Below are 19372 nucleotides of genomic sequence, written 5' to 3'. Positions count from 1 at the left end.
TGGCTGTCTGAGGAAGCTTTGCAAATAGCTGAGGAAAGAAGGGAAGCGAAAGGCAAAGGAGAAAGAGAAAGATACACCCAATTGAATGCAGAATTCCAGAGAGTAGCTAGAAGAGATAAGAATACCTTCTTAAATGAACAGTGCAAAGAAATAGAACAAAACAACAGAATAGGGAGGACCAGAGATCTCTTCAAGAAAATTGGAGATATGAAGGGAACGTTTCATGCAAAGATGGGCATGATAAAGGACCAAAATGGCAGAGACCTAACAGAGGCAGAAGAGATTAAGAAGAGATGGCAAAACTACACAGAAGAACTATACAAGAATGAGCTTAACATCCCAGATAACCACAATGAGATGGTCATTGACCTCGAACCAGACATCCTAGAATGTGAAGTGAAATGGGCCTTAGAAAATCTGAGCAACAACAAAGCTAGTGGAGGTGACAGTATTCCAGCTGAGCTATTCAAAATCTTAAAAGACGATGCAGTAAAAGTGCTACACTCAATTTGCCAGCAAATTTGGAAAACTCAACAGTGGCCACAGGATTGGAAAAGGTCAGTTTATATTCCAATTCCAAAGAAAGGCAATGCCAAAGAATGTTCAAACTATCGCACCATTGCACTCATTTCACATGCTAGTAAAGTTATGCTTAAAATCCTACAAGCTAGACTCCAGCAGTATGTGGATCGAGAACTACCAGAAGTACAGGCAGGATTTCGAAGAGGCAGAGGAACTAGAGATCAAATTGCCAACATACGCTGGATCATGGAGAAAGCTAGGGAGTTCCAGAAAAACACCTACTTCTGCTTCATTGACTATGCAAAAGCCTTTGATTGTGTGGATCACAACAAATTGTGGCAAGTTCTTAAAGAGATGGGAGTACCAGACCATCTCATTTGTCTCTTGAGAAACCTATATGCGGGTCAAGAAGCAACAGTGAGAAACGAACACGGAACCACTGATTGGTTCAAAATTGGAAAAGGAGTCCGGCAAGGCTGTATACTGTCGCCCTGCCTATTTAACTTATATGCAGAGCACATCATGAGAAAGGCAGGGCTAGATGAATCAAAAGTTGGAATTAAGATTGCCGGGAGAAATATCAACAACCTAAGATATGCAGATGATACCACTCTAATGGCAGAAAGTGAAGAGGAACTAAAGAGCCTCTTGATGCGGGTGAAGAAGGAGAGTGCAAAAGTTGGCTTGAAACTCAACATTAAGAAAACCAAAATCATGGCATCCGGCCCTCTCAATTCCTGGCAAATAGATGGGGAAGAAATGGAGGTAGTGACAGATTTTATTTTTCTGGGCTCCAAGATCACCTCAGATGGGGACTGCAGCCAAGAAATTAAAAGACGCTTGCTCCTGGGGAGGAAAGCTATGGCAAATCTAGACAGCATACTAAAAAGCAGAGACATCACCCTGCCAACAAAAGTGCGTATAGTCCAGGCCATGGTTTTCCCAGTTGCAATGTATGGCTGTGAAAGTTGGACCATAAGAAAGGCTGAGCGCAAAAGAATTGAGGCCTTTGAACTATGGTGCTGGAGAAGACTCCTGCGAGTCCCTTGGACTGCAAGGCGTTCAAACCGGTCAGTCCTAGAAGAGATCAACCCCGACTGCTCTTTAGAAGGCCAGATCCTGAAGTTGAAACTCAAGTACTTTGGCCACCTAATGAGAAGGAAGGATTCACTGGAGAAGAGCCTAATGCTGGGAAAGATTGAGGGCAATAGAAGAAGGGGACGACAGAGAATGAGATGGCTGGATGGAGTCACTGAAGCAGTAGGTGTGAATTTAAATGGACTCCAGAAGATGGTAGAGGACAGGAAGACCTGGAGGAACGTTGTCCATGGGGTCGCGACGGGTTGGACACGACTTCGCAATTAACAACAACAACGATTAATCCACCACCATCAAAATACTAAAAGGACATGCTCAAAAGTTCAGGTCAACATTCATGCCACAGGAACAGGAAGAACAACTCCAAACACAAAAGCACTGGCTAAGAGTATCATTGAGCCCATATTACCCTCACAAGTTTCTGCAGAATACTTTGAGAAAATGTGGCTTTTAATACACCTTCTACCATATATTTTCAAGACTTCTCATTTATCCCATCTTTTGGTTGCACTGTTTATTTTTCCAGGGGGGCCTGCACATTGATATTATTGTCACTTCCAAACTCTGGAATTAGCAGAACCATCACAAGTCCCACAGCAATAAAAGTTCTCTTTAGTCCATGGAAAAGGAAAGGTACCCAATATGCTACCGCTTTGAATACTGGATGGCCCTATGCTAAAGAGAGGGGAGAATGGACAAAATTCCCATCTTTTTTCACTCTTGATGATAATAACGCAAAGGAATTTTTTTTGCAGGATTCTTTTTAGAACTAACATCCAACTATTTCTGGGTACTCAGAATAGATTGATCCAAAATTTCAAGACCAAGTTATTCAAACACAGCCAGCAAGAACCATAGATGGATTGGTGACCTTGGTAAACGGTTTATTAAATAGAAAAATGAAAAAAGTGGAAGCCACTTTTGGAAAAATGGAAAAAAAGTGAAGCTACACAAATTCTGATAGAAACATAATGGATAGTATATTACCAGGAATGGATTTTTGCTAAATAAAATAAAAATGATTGTGCTGTTTATAAAAGTAGACTTCCCACCACCATTTTATATGGAAGTGAAATTTGGGGTGTCAAAGAACAATATAAAGTCCAATAAATGCAGAAAATATAGATGTGTAATAAAACGAGTGATAATCAGGAAAGATTGGGTGCTGAATGAATGTGAAGTGACAGAAGTAAGTGACCAGAGGGGAGAAGTTCATTTGGGTGGTTTGATTGTGTACAAAGGGCTGTATCTGAAACCAAATACTGTATATAAGGGACCAGGAAATGGATGGAGAGAAAGGGGAGAACTGAGAAAGTTGTGACTGAGTGGAATTGAAGAAATTCAGAAGAACAGAGAGGTTTAAAGAGCAAAAAGGCAACATATGAGTCAGTGACTGGAGGTGGTTGAAGCAAGAATGATTTAAAGATTAAAAAGGTATAGGGAGAATTGTATATGACTGATTTACAATATAAATCAGTTATGTTTTCTTTTTCTCACCTTGTATGTTGAGTTGTTTAACTTATAGTATTATTCTTAGTTCTTTTCTTAGTTTCGCTTTCTTCCGAAAGGGGACAGTGTGCTAGATATATATGTATGAAAAGTGCTTTTTTTGTAAGAAAAAAGGTGCCGGAACTCACATCTTGTTAATCTTTTATTTAAAAAATTATATATTCAGTTCTTAGCAGGACTGGTAGTTGAGAAGTAATTAGTATTTTTTTTTTTTAAAATTTGGGGTCACACTTTTACACTAAAAATTTAAAAAAGATTTTCAATTCACCAACGATTTTTTAAAATAAAGAAATTATTTACCTTTTGCAAGTAGTCAATCACTGTACACCCACCCACACGTCAGTTGTGTAATGAATCATAATGGTCACCGCCTGCAGTAAGCATTCAGCGCGTGACCACACAACTAATCACAAACTGAGCAGTGCCACAAGCCGAGCGCCATCACAACCAGCATGGACAAAGTATGTATGCATTGGACTCGACATACAAGCAGACTGCATGCACCGTTTTAATGATTTTGTCACCGACCTGCTACACTTGACAGGGAAATTCAAGTCCACGTGGACCAAACATCAAATTTTCAAAAGTTACTTTTAAAACTTGGAAAAATCCGTCGAAAAAAGATACCGGAACTTTGTTCTGGTGCGTTCTATGACAAAAAAAAGCACTGTATGTGTATATGAGATTTTCATTTAGTGCCTTTTAATAAAATAGAGGTGCAGAGTGGTTATGACTGCTGTTTTATTCTAGCCACATGCAACATTTCTTGCTAATGGTAAGAACAGTACTGGCTATTTGGGGCATATTATGGACAATAACACGCATTTTTGGACAAAGTTCAGTAGTACTCTAAATACATTCCATTCTATTCCATTCTAGCTATATTTTCTAATCTAGAAGCTATCTTGCAAGCCAGCATATCCTTGTCTGTGTCTCACCAATTAGGAGGTACATATGTGTACATACACTCAGTATTCCTGCTTGAAAAGGAGATGTGCATCTAATCCAGCTCTGACTGAAAGCATTTTTATTTTACAAACACATACATGGAATTGTAGAATAATTTTTTAGGATTTGGATTCTCAGGAAAAAAAGATGTCTGCCAAAAGTAACAGTTCTATTAATATATCAATATAAGGAGCTTAGGTAGGTGACCCCCAATTTCTCAAAGTGTAATTTTCAAAGCATCACCGTGAATGGACATGGAACCAATAATTTCTAATGTATGTTGTAATGGAAAGCAGCAGTAACAATAAGTGGAAGGGAGAAGCGACTATAGTTCTGGCTTGATGTTTCTCTTACCAGTGGGCTCTTGAAAGGACCAAAATAATAATATTACAATGAATTCTTGGTGGCAGATCCAGGCTAAAAGGTTAAGAGCTGAGCTAGATGGCTTCAAAGGCACATTTTCTTTATAAGATGTACCTGTGGCTGCAGTAATGTAATGTTTCATTCAATCCTGGAAGATCTACACATATGCATAAGTACATAAACATAATTTAGCATTAATTTTATGAACCCAAAGATTGCTCTTCTGCAAAACTTTTTATGAAGTATTCAGAAAGTATTATATTTGCAAAGAGCCCATATTCCTTGTAAGTTATTTTGAAGCAATATTTTTTTCACCAGCACCTTTTCTCTTTACTTTCTCTCTTGATCTCACCCCATTAATGACTAATCATGAAACATCTGACTGATTCATGTGTTGCAGTATACATGAGTTGCTTCAATCACAGTTTCTGGATTAAGCCACAATGGTTTAGCTAATACATCCCACAGACCCTTTCTCCATGTTCTCATTACCACAGTACAAATAAGTGTTGGTAACATCTTTTTCCTATTTATTTTTTGGTTGCTTTATGAAACAGCACTTCAGGGATTACAACTACCCATGTGATAAATATGGGAAGCCAGGAAGCTACTTTATAATGAATCAGAGTATTAATCCATAAAACTCTGCAGTGAATGTTGTTCTCCAGGGTTTTTGACTGGATACTTTCCATAATAAATAAGAAGCGGACCAATCAACTAAGGAAAATTTCTTATTAGCAACTCCACTGGCAATCCTTTCTCTTGGTGCCCAGTGACAGTTATAAAATTATGAATGTTTGGAAATTTCTCCTCATTGCCTATCCATTCATGCATTCTGCAGTATTTGCTTTCTGATAATCTGTTCAACAGGAGGCCTATCTTAGTAATTTATGTAATAGTACTCATGTAAAACATAATTTGTCATGGGTAAACTAGTATAGTTCATGGAAAGAGGCAATGGCAAACCACCTCTGGAAAAATCTTGCCAAGAAAACTGCAAGGACTAGCCCAGCAATCTCTGAAAATCAGACACGACTGAATGGAAGAAGAAGAAAAAAAGACTTGGTTGATTTCATTCCAGAATTGGTGCAAAGGCTTCAGAGCAGTAACAATAAATTCTGCGACCAAAATTCAGAGAGTAGAACATGACTAGCAAATTTAATGGAAGTTGTCTCATCATTTTATTTATTTGAATTTTTAAATTCCTGCCTATATTACTTTATAAGTAACTCAAAGTAGTGGACATATATAATATCCCTTTTCTTATTCTTTCTTCAACAACAACCCTGAGGTCCAATTGCTCAATTTCTGAACCTCATGTTTCTCAACTAGGGTCTTATATTAATTTCTAACTTATTTACAAACACATACACATATAGTATACATTAATATTTGCATTTCATTAAATGATTAGTGTATCTCAGTTTTTTACAGTAGCCTTGTTATGGGATGAAGAAAGAATATGAATGTACCAAGAGCTCTTTTAGTTTATGCAAATTAAACACACAAATAGAAATAGTTATATAGGTAAAACTCAATGTGGCAAATATATGCCATATATTTGTGGATTGGGATGAGAGGTTATGATTAGCCCAAAGTTACCCAGCCAGCTTTAATGGCTAAAAGAAGCCTAGAACAAAAAAACTGGCCTAGAAACACGCAGTTTCTAGGCTAGCACCTTACCAACTACACTAATCTGGGTAGGTATGAAGCAAAGGGAATCATTAGTCAGAAATTAGCAATAGAAATAAAGGGGGAAGGCATCAATAAGAGGGAACAAAATGGGAACATATATACATGGTTAGAAGCAAAGTGATTATAAATGTTACAGATTAAATGACCAGATAGCCATTTTAGCATCTTCTTTGTTGAGAGGCAAAAATCCTTTAAAATAGCTTAGATGTTAGGTAATGATTAGTAATTAAACACACACATTCAGTTGCCTACTTTGGATGTTGGCTAGTGTGTGATCAAACTGCAAGGAAAAGATCAAAATTGGTTCAGTTTAACTGGAGATACCAATCCCAGTTATGCCATTGTGGATGGAGGCTGCCACTTTTAACTTGCTTAACTATTTTCAGGAGATACATGCTTTCAGTAGTAGCCCTAATTAAAATAGTTCAACCCCTGCAAACTATTAATAGCTAGTTTAGTGGAATATTGCAAGAAGATTTAAGAGAACTAATCTCAGATAGTTATGGAGTTACTGGGGAATACTTGAAATTAGTCTTTTTAAACTGAACCTTCCCAACAAGGAAGGTTTCTGTGCCTTAACATTGGCAGCCAAACATTTGAAATTAATGAATAAAAATATTTTGATGGGATTGTAATTTTTAAAAAAATTGAACCAGGAACAATTGCAAGAAAAATCAAAGGACTTGATTTAAAGTTTAAGCAATTCTTACAAGGGAGGAAAGCTCAGGAGATATGTGTTCTTTTGCACATATAATCACAGGGGCTAGAAAGGACCTCTCCTAGTCCAACCCTTTGCTTACGACAAGAGCCTTAGACAAGGGGACCCCAACCTTGGCCACTTTATGTCTTGTGGACTTCAACTCCCAGAATTCCTCAGCCAGCCATTCTGGCTGAGGAATTCTGGGAGTTGAAGTCCATAAGTCATAAAGTGGCCAAGGTTGGGGATCCCTGCCTTAGACCATCCCAGTCAATTGGTTGTTCAGTGTATTTCTGAAAGCCTCCAGTGATGTTTTCTTCATGAATATGAATTTTCTTTTGCTGTATATGAACATTCACAATCATATATGTCTAATGTTTATTTTGTATAGTAGTCAAGATATATGGATAAGGATCTTTCCAAAATAGTTCCAGAGACTTTGGATTGCAGAACACTGATTCAGCTCACAAAGCTGGCCAGGCAGCATATAAAGTTGACAAGAAGAAAGTGTAGGAAGTGTGGTTAAAATCTCCTGAAGAAGAAAGATTTATGAATATGTTTCTTAGCAACTGTTTGCACCTGGATAGTGAAGCTAATGTTAATTTGAGGGAGCAGTGATTCTCATTCACACCCCTTCCTCTCTCAAAGCTGACTGGAAATTAGGGTCATGTTGTTAAATAAAATTGATGAAACAAAACAACCAAATGAAAAACACTTCTCTATGTAAATTAAATATTAATGTATTGATTTTTTTTTTCGGGTTTCAGTGAAGGCTTTAAGTGTAAATGGCTTTTTAAAATAGAAGACAACACTACAGAGAGCAGATGTATTAACATGACAGCTAAAAATGGAACCAATATAGATGCCTACTAATAGATATAGGCAGTGGTGGGATTCAAATATGTGAACAATTGGTTCTCTGTGTGGATGCCGCTTCCAGAAGTCCATTCTGGGCCTGGGCAACAAAAAAATTAGCTACCAGTTCTACTGAACTGGTGTGAACTGGCTGAATCCCACCACTCGATATAGGAACTAGAAAGTAAAAGTTAATGTTTTTCTGAGGACTTTTAACTGTCAGATCTTATATTTGAGTTTCCCTGAGGACATTTATTTGGCCAGTGCTGCAGGTATGGACTTGATGGAGGTTAGTTGTGATAGGTGAGAGAGAGAGAGAGAGAGAGAGAGAGAGAGAGAGAGAGAGAGAGAGAGAGAGAGAGAGAGAGAGAGAGAGAGAGAGAGAGAGAGAGAGAGATAAAATAGACAAAGTATTTAGATAAATAGTATTTAAAGACTCTAACATGCCAATATTTCTATCTTTTGAACAGAAAACATTAATTATTGATTTTATTTGCAAAAGATTTATGTTGCTTCCTGCTTGGTTTCTAGACAGGTCACAGTAAAACTATAAACAATGTACATCTTATATGAATGGCATCAGCAGCTACAAAGGGTTGATTTCTTAGTATCGCATATACCATGTTCCCAGAAATTATAGAAGTTTTTATACATTATTGTACTGTTCTATTTCTGCTTCACTATGAAAAATTTCTGAAGCCCCTCTTGATAGGAACATCATTTTGGCCTGATTCACATAAAATTGAATATTTAATGAAGTTAGACAAAGAGACACTACTATGGAGGTGGGCAACTTTTTAACTCACTAATTTAGGTTGGTTGGAAGAAACCCACACTTTTCACATGCAAGTTATTGTATAACTGAATCATGAGTTAAAGTGCATCTTTTTTTGAACAAAACGACCTTGCAGAGAAGCCTCCAATTTCCTGCCAATAAGTAAAGGCTGCAGTTATTGGGCAAATTATATATAACTCCATTCATGTAATTAGCCTTTGTATTGATCTAAAAATTAGTTCCAAATACATTGGAACTGAAAAAAGTAGTAGAAGATTCAAGTAATGCACTCCTCCCTCTGTTCATCACCAATATTCTCCAACTTGCCTATAGCTGACTTTGAAAACAAAACAAAACAATTTCACACCTTGTTTCAGAAGGAAGGACTGTTGATAAATATGAAAGAAAAAGAAAAACTTTTGTCAGAAATGTTTGAGTCTGATTGTTATTCTAAACAAGAAATCTTCATAAACCATGTTATTCCCATATATAACTACTGGCTAACTTATATGGAGATCCCAACTGAATAAGAAGCAGAAGTCAGGAGATGTTGTGACTAACTATGAAGCATTTCTATAAATTAAATGTTGCTCAGATGCCTAATATTACTGACATTTGTTTTGTTCCAAATTATTATTTGGAATATAACAAATTATTTCTCTAAGTTGATCAGAGCTAATAAGTTATTTCTAGATGGCAACCAATGGAGACCAAGTCATCTGTTCAGTCCACTTTTAATTACAAACCTAGAAGCTTATGCTAGACAGATTATATACTAATTACTATATAATTTGAGACATACAGGACAGTAGAGATAATCTGTAAGACTAAAGGTGAGATTTGTGACGACAGACACATAATCTTCTATGATTAATGGGGAACTGAAAACTCCTCATTAGTCTAACTCCTTGGTTAGTCTTGTTAGTCTAGTAGAATTATTTAATAAAAAAGTTAAAATCCATTTTTTTACTTTTTGCCTTGACAGACAATTTCAGTTACATGGAATGAAAAATGTTCTTGCTAAATCTCATATAATTAGACATATCTATTCAATTTTTTCATCCTGATATTTCCAGTTATATGTTTCCAGAAACTTCCCATACTCTGATACTGTTACCATTTTTATAAGTATTCTGTTTTTAAAAACCCATTTCAAATCTAAGGGTTGAATGTGGAACCAACCAACTGGGTTAAAAAGATTCAGTGCCTGAAAAATCTGAACTTCCCTGGTCTAAGAAGTAATTCAGCTTTGCTGTTTGGCTACTCTAAATTAATTGATTTTAATAGGAGAAGAGATAAACTAAAAACAAATGAGCAGAAACAAATGGAAAACAACAGAGAGATGCAAATATCTTAACATCTTTTGTTTTATTGGGCTGTACTTAATTGGCATTTGCTTTGGCTGAAGCACATCAATCACACTTTTGAATTGTTGTGCCCAGCAAAATTTGACAGTCACACGAGTATATATGAAACTATGGACTTTTGTCTTAAATTTTATTTCAATCATTTGTTGCTTCAAGACAAAGTTTATACAGAGTAATTCTCCCTATCCCAAGCTGAAAACTGAAGGGAGGAGAAGACATTAGAAATTATCTCATCAGTTCTTCCATTCATTTTTTTTTACTACAAAAATAATTAAGGAGCACATGCTTTTTATTGGAAGCACTGTAAGCACTGTACATGGATAAACTCTTGACAACTTTTCCCAACATGGCACCCTCCAGATAATAAACTCTTTTGATTTAATTTAACCCAGAAATCAAATACACTACCTCTACATTTCTAAAGTTAAAGAAGTAGTCATAACTTTTACAGAATTATTGCCCAACTCAGTACCATCCAAATGAGCTAAAACGATAACTCCCAGTGTTATAGTGACTGGCAATTCTTTTAATGAATTATCTCAACAAACCATACAAAAGCCAACTCTGAGCTAAACAAGCTTGGACTTCATTGCCTTAAGAACTTTTTGTCTCTTAGAAATTTGTTAGACTCTGTTCTTGGACTGTAATGGTTGTGCACAAAAACAAGACCAGCTCAGAAGTGCTTCTGCAGCTGTATAAAACATCCAGAAAGAGATTCAGCTTGGTCTCTCTGTAATAATTTTCATACCAAGTTAAGGGATGTTTATTTCCATAGATGATTAATATGCAGTTTACACTTCTGTTTTTTAATGATTGCTACTTCAGATTACATTGGTTTATAGTCACACATATTTTAGATTCATTTACTATATTTATCCATGATTTATTGAATAAGCCATATGTTTGTTTTACATAACACTAAACCAAAAATCACAATGAATAGGACTAAGCTGAAACCAAATAAAGCACATAATAATAATAATAATAATAATAATAATAATAATAATAATAATAATAATAATAATAATAATAATAATATAATGCTTGTAGCAGAGCCATATTGAAATCAGTGGGGCAGATAAATCATGACTGAACAGTATTATATGGAGATTCAACTCAGTATTTTTAATTTATATATTTACCAGTCTTATTATTGTACAGTTGTATTATACAGGTAGTTCTTGACTTATGACCAGTCATTTAATACTGTTCAAAGTTATGATAGCTTAGAAAGGTGCTTTATACTCCATAAACACTTCTGGCCATCATGAAACATCACAAACCTCTCCTCCCCAGTCACATGATAGTCCTTAGCCATTTGGATACATTTATTTTTTATTGAAAATTTTATAAAGTTTTTACAATAAAATACCTCCCCCCCTCCCATCCCCCATAACCCTCCCCTCTCCTTCCCAGAGCTGAATACAGGGTTAAAACAAAAACAAAAAAAACATACAAATTAAATGAACATCAATCAACTATACATACATTCAAAAAGATTAAAAGTACTTTAACTCCAATACATAGAAAAAACAAATCCAACCATAGCCACATTAAGCTATAAATTATTCAAAAGCTAAATAATACTTTCTAATCCCATATTTATTCTGTACAAAATTTACCCATCTTTTCCACACAGAATTATACATTTGGATACATTTATGACTGGTTGCCAAATGCCTTGTGATCATGTGATCACAATTTGCAAACTATCAGACACAAGCAACCAGATCCACACATGTACAGTTCAATTTTACTACTGGACCTCTTGCAACTATGCAAGGACCTGAGGCTAATTCTGCCTCTTTCTGCCTGGCTTGGTGTTTCCCAACACAATCTTCTCTGCCAGATTCCTCAGAAAGTCAGTGGGGGAGCTGGCAGGGAAGTTTGCAAGCTGCTTCTGCCTGCCAAAGGATTTCTCCTGCCTTTAATGCAGAAATACTTAATTGGACTGCAGAAATGAAGCATGGATTTCAGGATCTTCACTTCCATTCTCCAGCCCAGCAGAGGAGTTCTGTTCTCCTGCAGGAACAGAATTCCTCTGCTGAGTTGGAGATATGAAGCAGGGATTGTGAAGATCCAAGCTTTGTTTCTTCTGCCCAGCACAGGAGTTCCTTTTCATGCATGGAGGGAAACTGCAAGGTCACTTAACAACCTCGGTGGGAAGAGCTGTAACAGCAGTTGTTGAGTGAAGTGGTCATGTGGTATCTCGCTTAATGACTGCTTTGCTCAATGACTGAGATTCCAGTCCCAACTGTAGTCATAAATCAAGGACTACCTGTATTTTTATTGAAGTCAGCTGATCTGGGTTCTCTATGAGCAGAAGTGGTACATAAATATTGCCATTGCAGGAGCATCCAGAAGAACAGGCACATGACAAAATATGTGTTGTAATGTTATAGAAATAGTACACAACCCATGACCTGATAGAGATATTTCCTTATCAGATTCCTCAATGCCTTCAACAATGAGAGAGCTAATGTGGTAGAAAAACTGGAATTCTTAAAAATTCAGATAAATTTTAATAGAGATATCTGCCTTGAAAGTAGCCCATTTTGAACAGAATACTCTAGAAAGAGTGCAGAGAAAAGCAACAAAGATACTTAAGTGTCTGAAGGCTAAAATGTATGACAAACAGTTGCAGGAACTGGGAATGTTTAATCTAATGAAGATAAGGGTGAAATGATAGCAGTCTTTCAATATTTGAAAGGCTGTCACACAGAACAGGGGGAACAATCTATTTTCTAAAGCACCAGAGGGCAAAACAATATGTAATGGATGGAAACTAATCAAAGAGAGAAGCAACCTAGAACTAATGTGAAATTGTCTGACAGTGAGAACAATCAGTGAAACTGCTGCTCCATCACTGGAAGTTTTTAAGAAGAGACTGGACAGCCATTTGTCTGGAATAGGGTCTCCAGCTTGGGCAGGGTGTTGGACTAGAAGACTTCCAAGATCCCTTCAAACTCCGTTATTCTGTATTCTGTATTGCACAATGAAACATCAGAGCTTGACCACAAGAAGTGTTTTATGACATTTTGTATTGTGTCATAAAATGTTTTAGGATAGTTTTTGTGTCATAAAATAGTTTTTTAAAATTGCCAAAATTTCAATTTCATGGGAGTCATGGGTCCTGGATTTTGGATGCATTCTGTAAATTAGCCCATTAGAGATACCTTGGTTCCAAATATTTTGTCCTGTGATGCACCCTTTTGCCCAGTTGAAGGTTGCAGATATGTAAATTTTAGTAGTATACCAGACAATTCAGGACCCATTGGATCATCTTTTCAGAATTGTTTCCTTACCAATGCCTTTAACATTGACAGAGCTTCTAATGTACTGCCTTCCCTGGAAAAGTTGGAGTTACATTCAGAGATTATCTGCCTTGACAATAGCACAGTGAAACATCAGCATAGGAAATGTTTTATTACATTTATATTATGTCATAAATTGTTTTGTCTCTAAATCTAATTCAAGATGCTGAGTAAAGTCCTTCATAGCGTAGGGCTGAGTTATTTGAGGGACCATCAATTACATCTGCCTGTTTATCAGGTTTAGCAGAAAAAGTATATTGTTCTGTCTGCTAAGGATCTTTTGTACATCCAGTGGGATCCAGGAGATTGTCCTTTTATCCTATAATAGCTGCCTTATGGAATATCATTCCCTACCATCACCAAAGGTAAGATTGGCTCCATCCCTATTAACTTTCTGTGAGTACTTCAAATATTGGTTAAGTCATCAGGCCTGAGGGTCTCAAGAGAATGGTGAATTGTTGAGGTGGTTCCATTGTGCTAATATTTGTTGCCCTCTCCTTGCTTTTTAATATTAATTTTAATATTTTTAATTGTATTTATATCACTTATATCACTTGTTTAAAAATTGTACACCACTCACTTTTTGTGAAATAGGCCATATAAATATGAATGAATGTATGCATGCATGAATGCACTATAGTTGATCTGAAAATAGAATGCTTCATCAATGATTCAGTACTGAATAAAGATTAAAACAAGAATGTGCGATGTTCACTTTGTTATTTAATGCAGTTATGGAAAAATATACCAGGATGTGAATGTATGTTTTTATATGTAGACAATGCCATGATGTCAGCTGAGAATGCAAATGATTTACAGAAAATATTATATAGGTGTATATTATATGAAAACTATCCAAATTAAAAATACTGTGTTGAACTGTCATGTAATTTTATTCAATAATGAGTTAAATTTGCTCTACTGATTTTAATTTGGGCAGATAAAAAGATTTACTACAGGATGTTTGTGCCTTGATTTGATACAAACAGGGAAAGGGCCCAACAGGCTTAAATCGCCCTTAGCTGGCCAGTGTTTATAAAAGAACTTCCCTCTTATTCCAAAATCATCCAAGGATAGCCTGCCTCAAAGATTGTACAATCGGATAGGTTTTGTGACCTATTGGGACTCCGTGGTAAATAAAAACAGAATAAGCACCGGACACAGAGAATTTCAAGTGAATTCATGGATAGGTGAATAGCGTTATATAGTACACCAGCCGGGAAAAAAGCCTGCATGTACTTTTATTCCACATGAACCGCACCCCATCCTTTCCCTCCGCCCTCCCACCAGACTTTTCCCTCTCATCTGGTCCTACTACAGCCCGCTCCCTCCTGCCACAGGCCAAAGAAGCTTAGGATGGTCACTATAGCAACAACCAATCAGAAGCCAGGAAGGCGGGAGTTCTTCGGAGAAAATAATTCAGCCCACCCTGATTATTCCGGCAAAGGCAGGGACCGGGGGTGGAGAAGCAGTTGCTGCGCGCTGAATTGAGTTACCGACACTCGGGCGGGCGCGCAATCTGGGAGCATCCCTCTCTCCTTGGCCGAGGGACCTTTTGGGAGAATTGTGCTTGGATTTGTTCCTCAGTGCGAACAAGCCATTCGGTAAGTTGACAACTTGCAGAAAGTTTGAGGAAAAGACAGGAGGAGAAGCAAAGGTTAGCTTTCTGCTTCTTGGGCGCCTGCGTAGTCCTCCTAATGAAGTACAACGCAGGTGACAGCTCGAACATCCAAGTTGTAAATAAATGCTCTCTCTCTGTGTGTATGTTTAGATATACACATAGGTACACACACACATATATAAAATGCTTCTTGGAAGTGAGACCCACTGGACATCAGTGGCACTTAATTCTAATTGCATGTGGAACATCCCTATATTCTGCAATGAAGTTGTTTATTCCAAATGGAGAAATGTGTGTGTGAGATACAAAATGAGTATATACAATTCTGAAATTTTTGCGAAGTATAGTTAGTGGCCTGGGTAGTAACAGTTATTTCCCTTTCCACATTGGAGCCTAGTTTGAAATGAGTTTGCACGTGCCTGTATTTGCTTTCATTTCTGTTGCACCTGCCTCTATTTCATTTCATTTCTCACCTACCACCTTTCTTCGCTTTAATTTTAAGTATTGTTAGGGAAGAAAGCTTAAGTTTCTAGATTTCTCCAGAATCTGGAATGCTCTGAACAGGTTAGATTAGAACAACTGCCAGAATTCTCAGCCAGCAATAATTCTGGTGGGGGAGGTTGGAGCATTGACCATAGATTTTGTTTATAGACGGAATTTAGTTCAGCTCTTAATAAGTGAAAAGTTAAGACCAGGTGCAGGAATGTAGCTAATAAGAGGAAGAAAATGAATCCCACAATTGGGAGATTGTCATGAAAATAGTACCAAAATGTGCATTATACAGAAATGCTCTAGCCGTTAGTAAATGGAAATATTGTTATGTGCATGGATTTCATAACAAAGAGTGCAGGAAAAGGAGGGGAATGTACATCCTATACTTAGGGTTTATAACTGATACTAACCGTTCCAATAGAAGGGAACATATAGTTTGAACTATGCGTTCAGGATTGAACTGTGCATTACTTGGTCTGATGATATTACCTAGTTAGGTAACAAAATGTCTGCAAATAACAACCAAGCTTGGAGAGCACCAAGGAGTCCACATAATACTAACATCGCTGGTTGCTCAGCACTTTTTGATTAATGACTGATCCCGTCTTTCCTTATTCCATTTATTTTATATACCATCGTCCTTTAAAAGGATTCAGCAGGTGAAAGCACCTACCTAACTTTATTCTTGGAAGCTGAGCAAACTTTAGTCTGTTTAGTATCTGCTGAGGAGACTTACAAGAAGTAAATGGTATGTTCAATAGATTGAGAACTGGGGGGGGGGGACTTGAAGTAAGGCAGTGCCAAAATACTTATATATTTCTATGATGATTGTATCCGTGAAATAATGAAGGCATTGAGTTGAAAGATACTATTTGCTTTTTACACACTTTAAAGTACCAGCCATTTGTTGGGAGAAAATACTCCCAAAATAGGCATTAATCTATACATAGTTAACCTACATGTATGCAAAGAACCACCCTCCCCTCATCTTACCTCTTAGTCATCTTTGCTATTGCAGTTTGAAGAGTTGAGAAGTATTCAGACAGAAAAGTTATTTAAGTTTATTTGAATAAATCTCAAAGTCACCATTCCTATATTAAACTTAAAGACCAAGTGGAATATTGCATCGGATTTCTCTAATTGTTTCACATTTGTGTTTTGAATTTAATACATTGCTTTCAATCAACAATTATTAACATCTGGAATCTGTTAAGAAGATTAAAAATTAGATAGTGAATTAACTTCAATTTCATTTAAGCCGTTGAGGATTTTTTTTTTTTGCAATTTGTTTTGAAATGGGGATTTTCAGCATTATTTTAATCATAGATGTTCTCCACCCCCCATAGGTATTAAGGTTCAGCAGCATTATTGCAAAGCTATTTATAGGAACTTGCTTGGTTTAGCCAATGCTTTCTTGAAAAGGTTACAAACCAGGAATGATTTATAATGTTATCAAGCAAAATAGTTCTGTCTTCATCACATGACCTCAGAATGTAATCTGCATTGAGAAAGTGTTGAATTTTAATAGCTATTATATTTAGTGAAAAACCAAATCAGTGATTTTTTAAAAAGCTGTAACTGAGAATATTCTATTTTAAAACCATTTGATTTAAATGGATGACAGATTGGGATGAGCTTATGATAGGTTTCTAGAGTATAAAATGCAGTAATATGTAATGAAATGTTTTCAGTAAAATAAAAATAAAGGATGTTTTTGTGAGGAGTTGGTGCACCATAAAGAACCAGTGCTGTTTTTTATCTCTAAAGAATGATTTAGTAAATACCAAATCTCAAATTGTAGAATGTGAGGTATATTTCATAAAACCAACTCCACATTAATGACTTTATAAATTTAATTGATTTTTAGTGAAAGAAAATTTAAATATTGTGGATAAATCCGTGTGTCCTCAGTCAGAATGTGACTGTACTTCTAAGTCTGTTGCTTTTTCTGTGCTCCACAATAACCTAGTTTAGCATTTTAGACTCTGGTGCCCTCCAACTGCTTTGAGATAGAATTCAAATTGTTCTCACCTGAAACTAGCCTACCTGGAAGGCACTATATTGAAGAAGACTGGCCTAAATGCAGAAACCAAAGAAATATTGTTTAAGCAAATACCATCTGCCTAGCGAGTTTCCTTCCATCAATGATTTTTGTTCAGTATTTGGAAAGGCATGAATATTTTTTTCCATGCTTTGCAGTAGCACTCTTACAATGCTGTAGAGACTTGACTCTAAACAGTTATTCTGCACCCGAAAGATCATCAGGCAGACAACATATACTTGAAATGTGTATGAAAGAATGTACAGTCAGATGTGTCATGGATAATAAACACTAGGTATTTCTAAGTAATAACCCTTCTGATTTTTAAAGGGACACAAGTGCAACTAAAGAATGTGTGTTTTAGTTGCAGACTGAAAAAAATGAATTGGACATGTTTTAAAACTCTTAACTGTGTAACAATATTTATGGGGACAAGAAATAAAGCAGCTTTCCAATGGCAGTGAGGCAAACCTTATGCCATAAGTTGTCAGAAAGTCCTTTTACATCTCATAGAAATGAATGGAGAAGAGGGAATAGAACCACTATGCTCTATCTCATTCTAAAAATAATTTCTGTTATGTATTGGGTTTATGATAACAAATGCAAGTAACAGTATCCTGTATTAGCTTCCTTGCTAGGTAAAGAAAGTTGCAAAATTGTGCTTTTGAACAGAACAGTGATATTTTTTAAAACTCTTTTTGATTGCTTTTATCTATAGCGTTCCAGATCAGCACATAAAACTTTATTTCTAGAAAATGTAATCCATTTGGAAACCTTCGGTATAAAACAAATGGTAGGAAATATAATGTACAAACCAAACATATAGGCAACATTGTTGAGCATTCTTACTTGGTCTTGTATGCATTGTTTGGTTTGCTCCTTAAGGAAAAAAGTATTGCTGAGTTTATATGGATTTATGGATAAACAATGATTTCACTTGGATGGATGTGGAATACATAGCTTGACTTCTTCTCAATTTGTTGTGACTCATAGACTTAGGAGCCCTCTCTGTGGGCATGTGTGCTGTCGCTCCAGTCCTAGGCCTTCAACTGGGTTTTATAAAACCTTTTCGCTTTAGGCCTCCGCCGCCGTGTGCAAAAAAAAAAAAAAAAAAGGTTCAATCAGTCAAATGCAACTTCTCGCAAGAAAAAAAAGGATCTTGCAAAGTTGGAATTGATTGAACTTTTTAGTCCCACCCAGTCTGCCATTACCACTGCAGCCATGTCCACCCAATGGGCCATACCTACCCAATGGGACACACCCAGCCAATGGGACACACCCACCCGGCACACGATGATGCAGAAATGGATTTTGGGTTGCAGTTTGGGCACTCAAAAAGGTTCGCCATCACTGCCCTAGAATGTGCCGGTTGAGGGGCCGGCAGGCTGTGGCTTCTGACGGACACCGTCGGCCCCCATGCGCTCACTGGCCTCTGTGCAAGGGGGGCGATGGTGTCCGGCAGCAGCAGCCCTGGCCCCTGCATTGCCTTGCCCTGTGACAATGACACCCCTGCCTCGCCTCCCCTCACCCCGCAGGACGAGCCTCCTGCCCACTGTCCCACCCACCAGAGACCCCCTGGATCTCCCCCAACCCTGTCCGGCCCCCACAGGAGTTCCTGCCCATGAGTAACATCGAGGTGACCACCCCTATCTTGGCCACACCCACCCATTCTGCCATGACCACCACAGCCACGCCCACCCAGTGGGCCATGCCCACCTGGCACCTGGCAATAAATAAGTGGGTTTTGGGTTGCAGTTTGGGCATTCGGTCTCTAAAAGGTTCGCCATCACTAGCTTAGATAAAAACAAATAATGTCCCTGTTCTGTAAGCTTCCATTTCAGGTTGGTTACAGATCTTAAGAAGTTTAATCTCGACTTCCGGTTCTGGTACGCGGCGATGCCGGTCGTGTCTGGGGACTTGTCTCCAGCCCGGCCAGGTTTTCTTCGTTGGTAGACCCCTTAGTGGGTCGAAAGTCGCCCTGGAGGGGGGACCACCGTGGAGGAGGCTTGCTGGTGACTGCGGGAGAGTGGCAGCTTCTCCCGTGGCTCCAGCTATTTCCTTAGGGCCGACGGAGC

At 37.4% G+C, this 19372-nt stretch overlaps 1 protein-coding gene across 2 annotated transcripts in view; it reads left to right on the top strand.

Moving 5' to 3' along the window:
- RD3 (RD3 regulator of GUCY2D) overlaps window positions 1–19372 on the top strand; it is an 82164-nt gene that overhangs the window by 43842 nt on the left and 18950 nt on the right. The window contains exon 1 of one of the 2 annotated variants that reach the window (XM_039359604.1): window positions 14597–14747. The exons of the other annotated variant lie outside the window; for it this stretch is intronic. The gene's annotated coding sequence lies outside the window, so the exon portion shown is untranslated. Of the gene's footprint in view, window positions 1–14596; window positions 14748–19372 lie in introns of those variants that run through there. 2 annotated transcript variants of the gene reach the window in all.

The sequence above is a fragment of the Crotalus tigris genome, unplaced genomic scaffold, assembly GCF_016545835.1.
Source record: "Crotalus tigris isolate CLP2741 ecotype Arizona unplaced genomic scaffold, ASM1654583v1 scf7180000019097.2288821080:1192077, whole genome shotgun sequence".
In the NCBI taxonomy this organism is placed as follows: domain Eukaryota; kingdom Metazoa; phylum Chordata; class Lepidosauria; order Squamata; family Viperidae; genus Crotalus; species Crotalus tigris.
The sequence above is the reverse complement of the archived record's forward strand: the minus strand, read 5'-3'. Positions and strand labels throughout refer to the sequence as shown.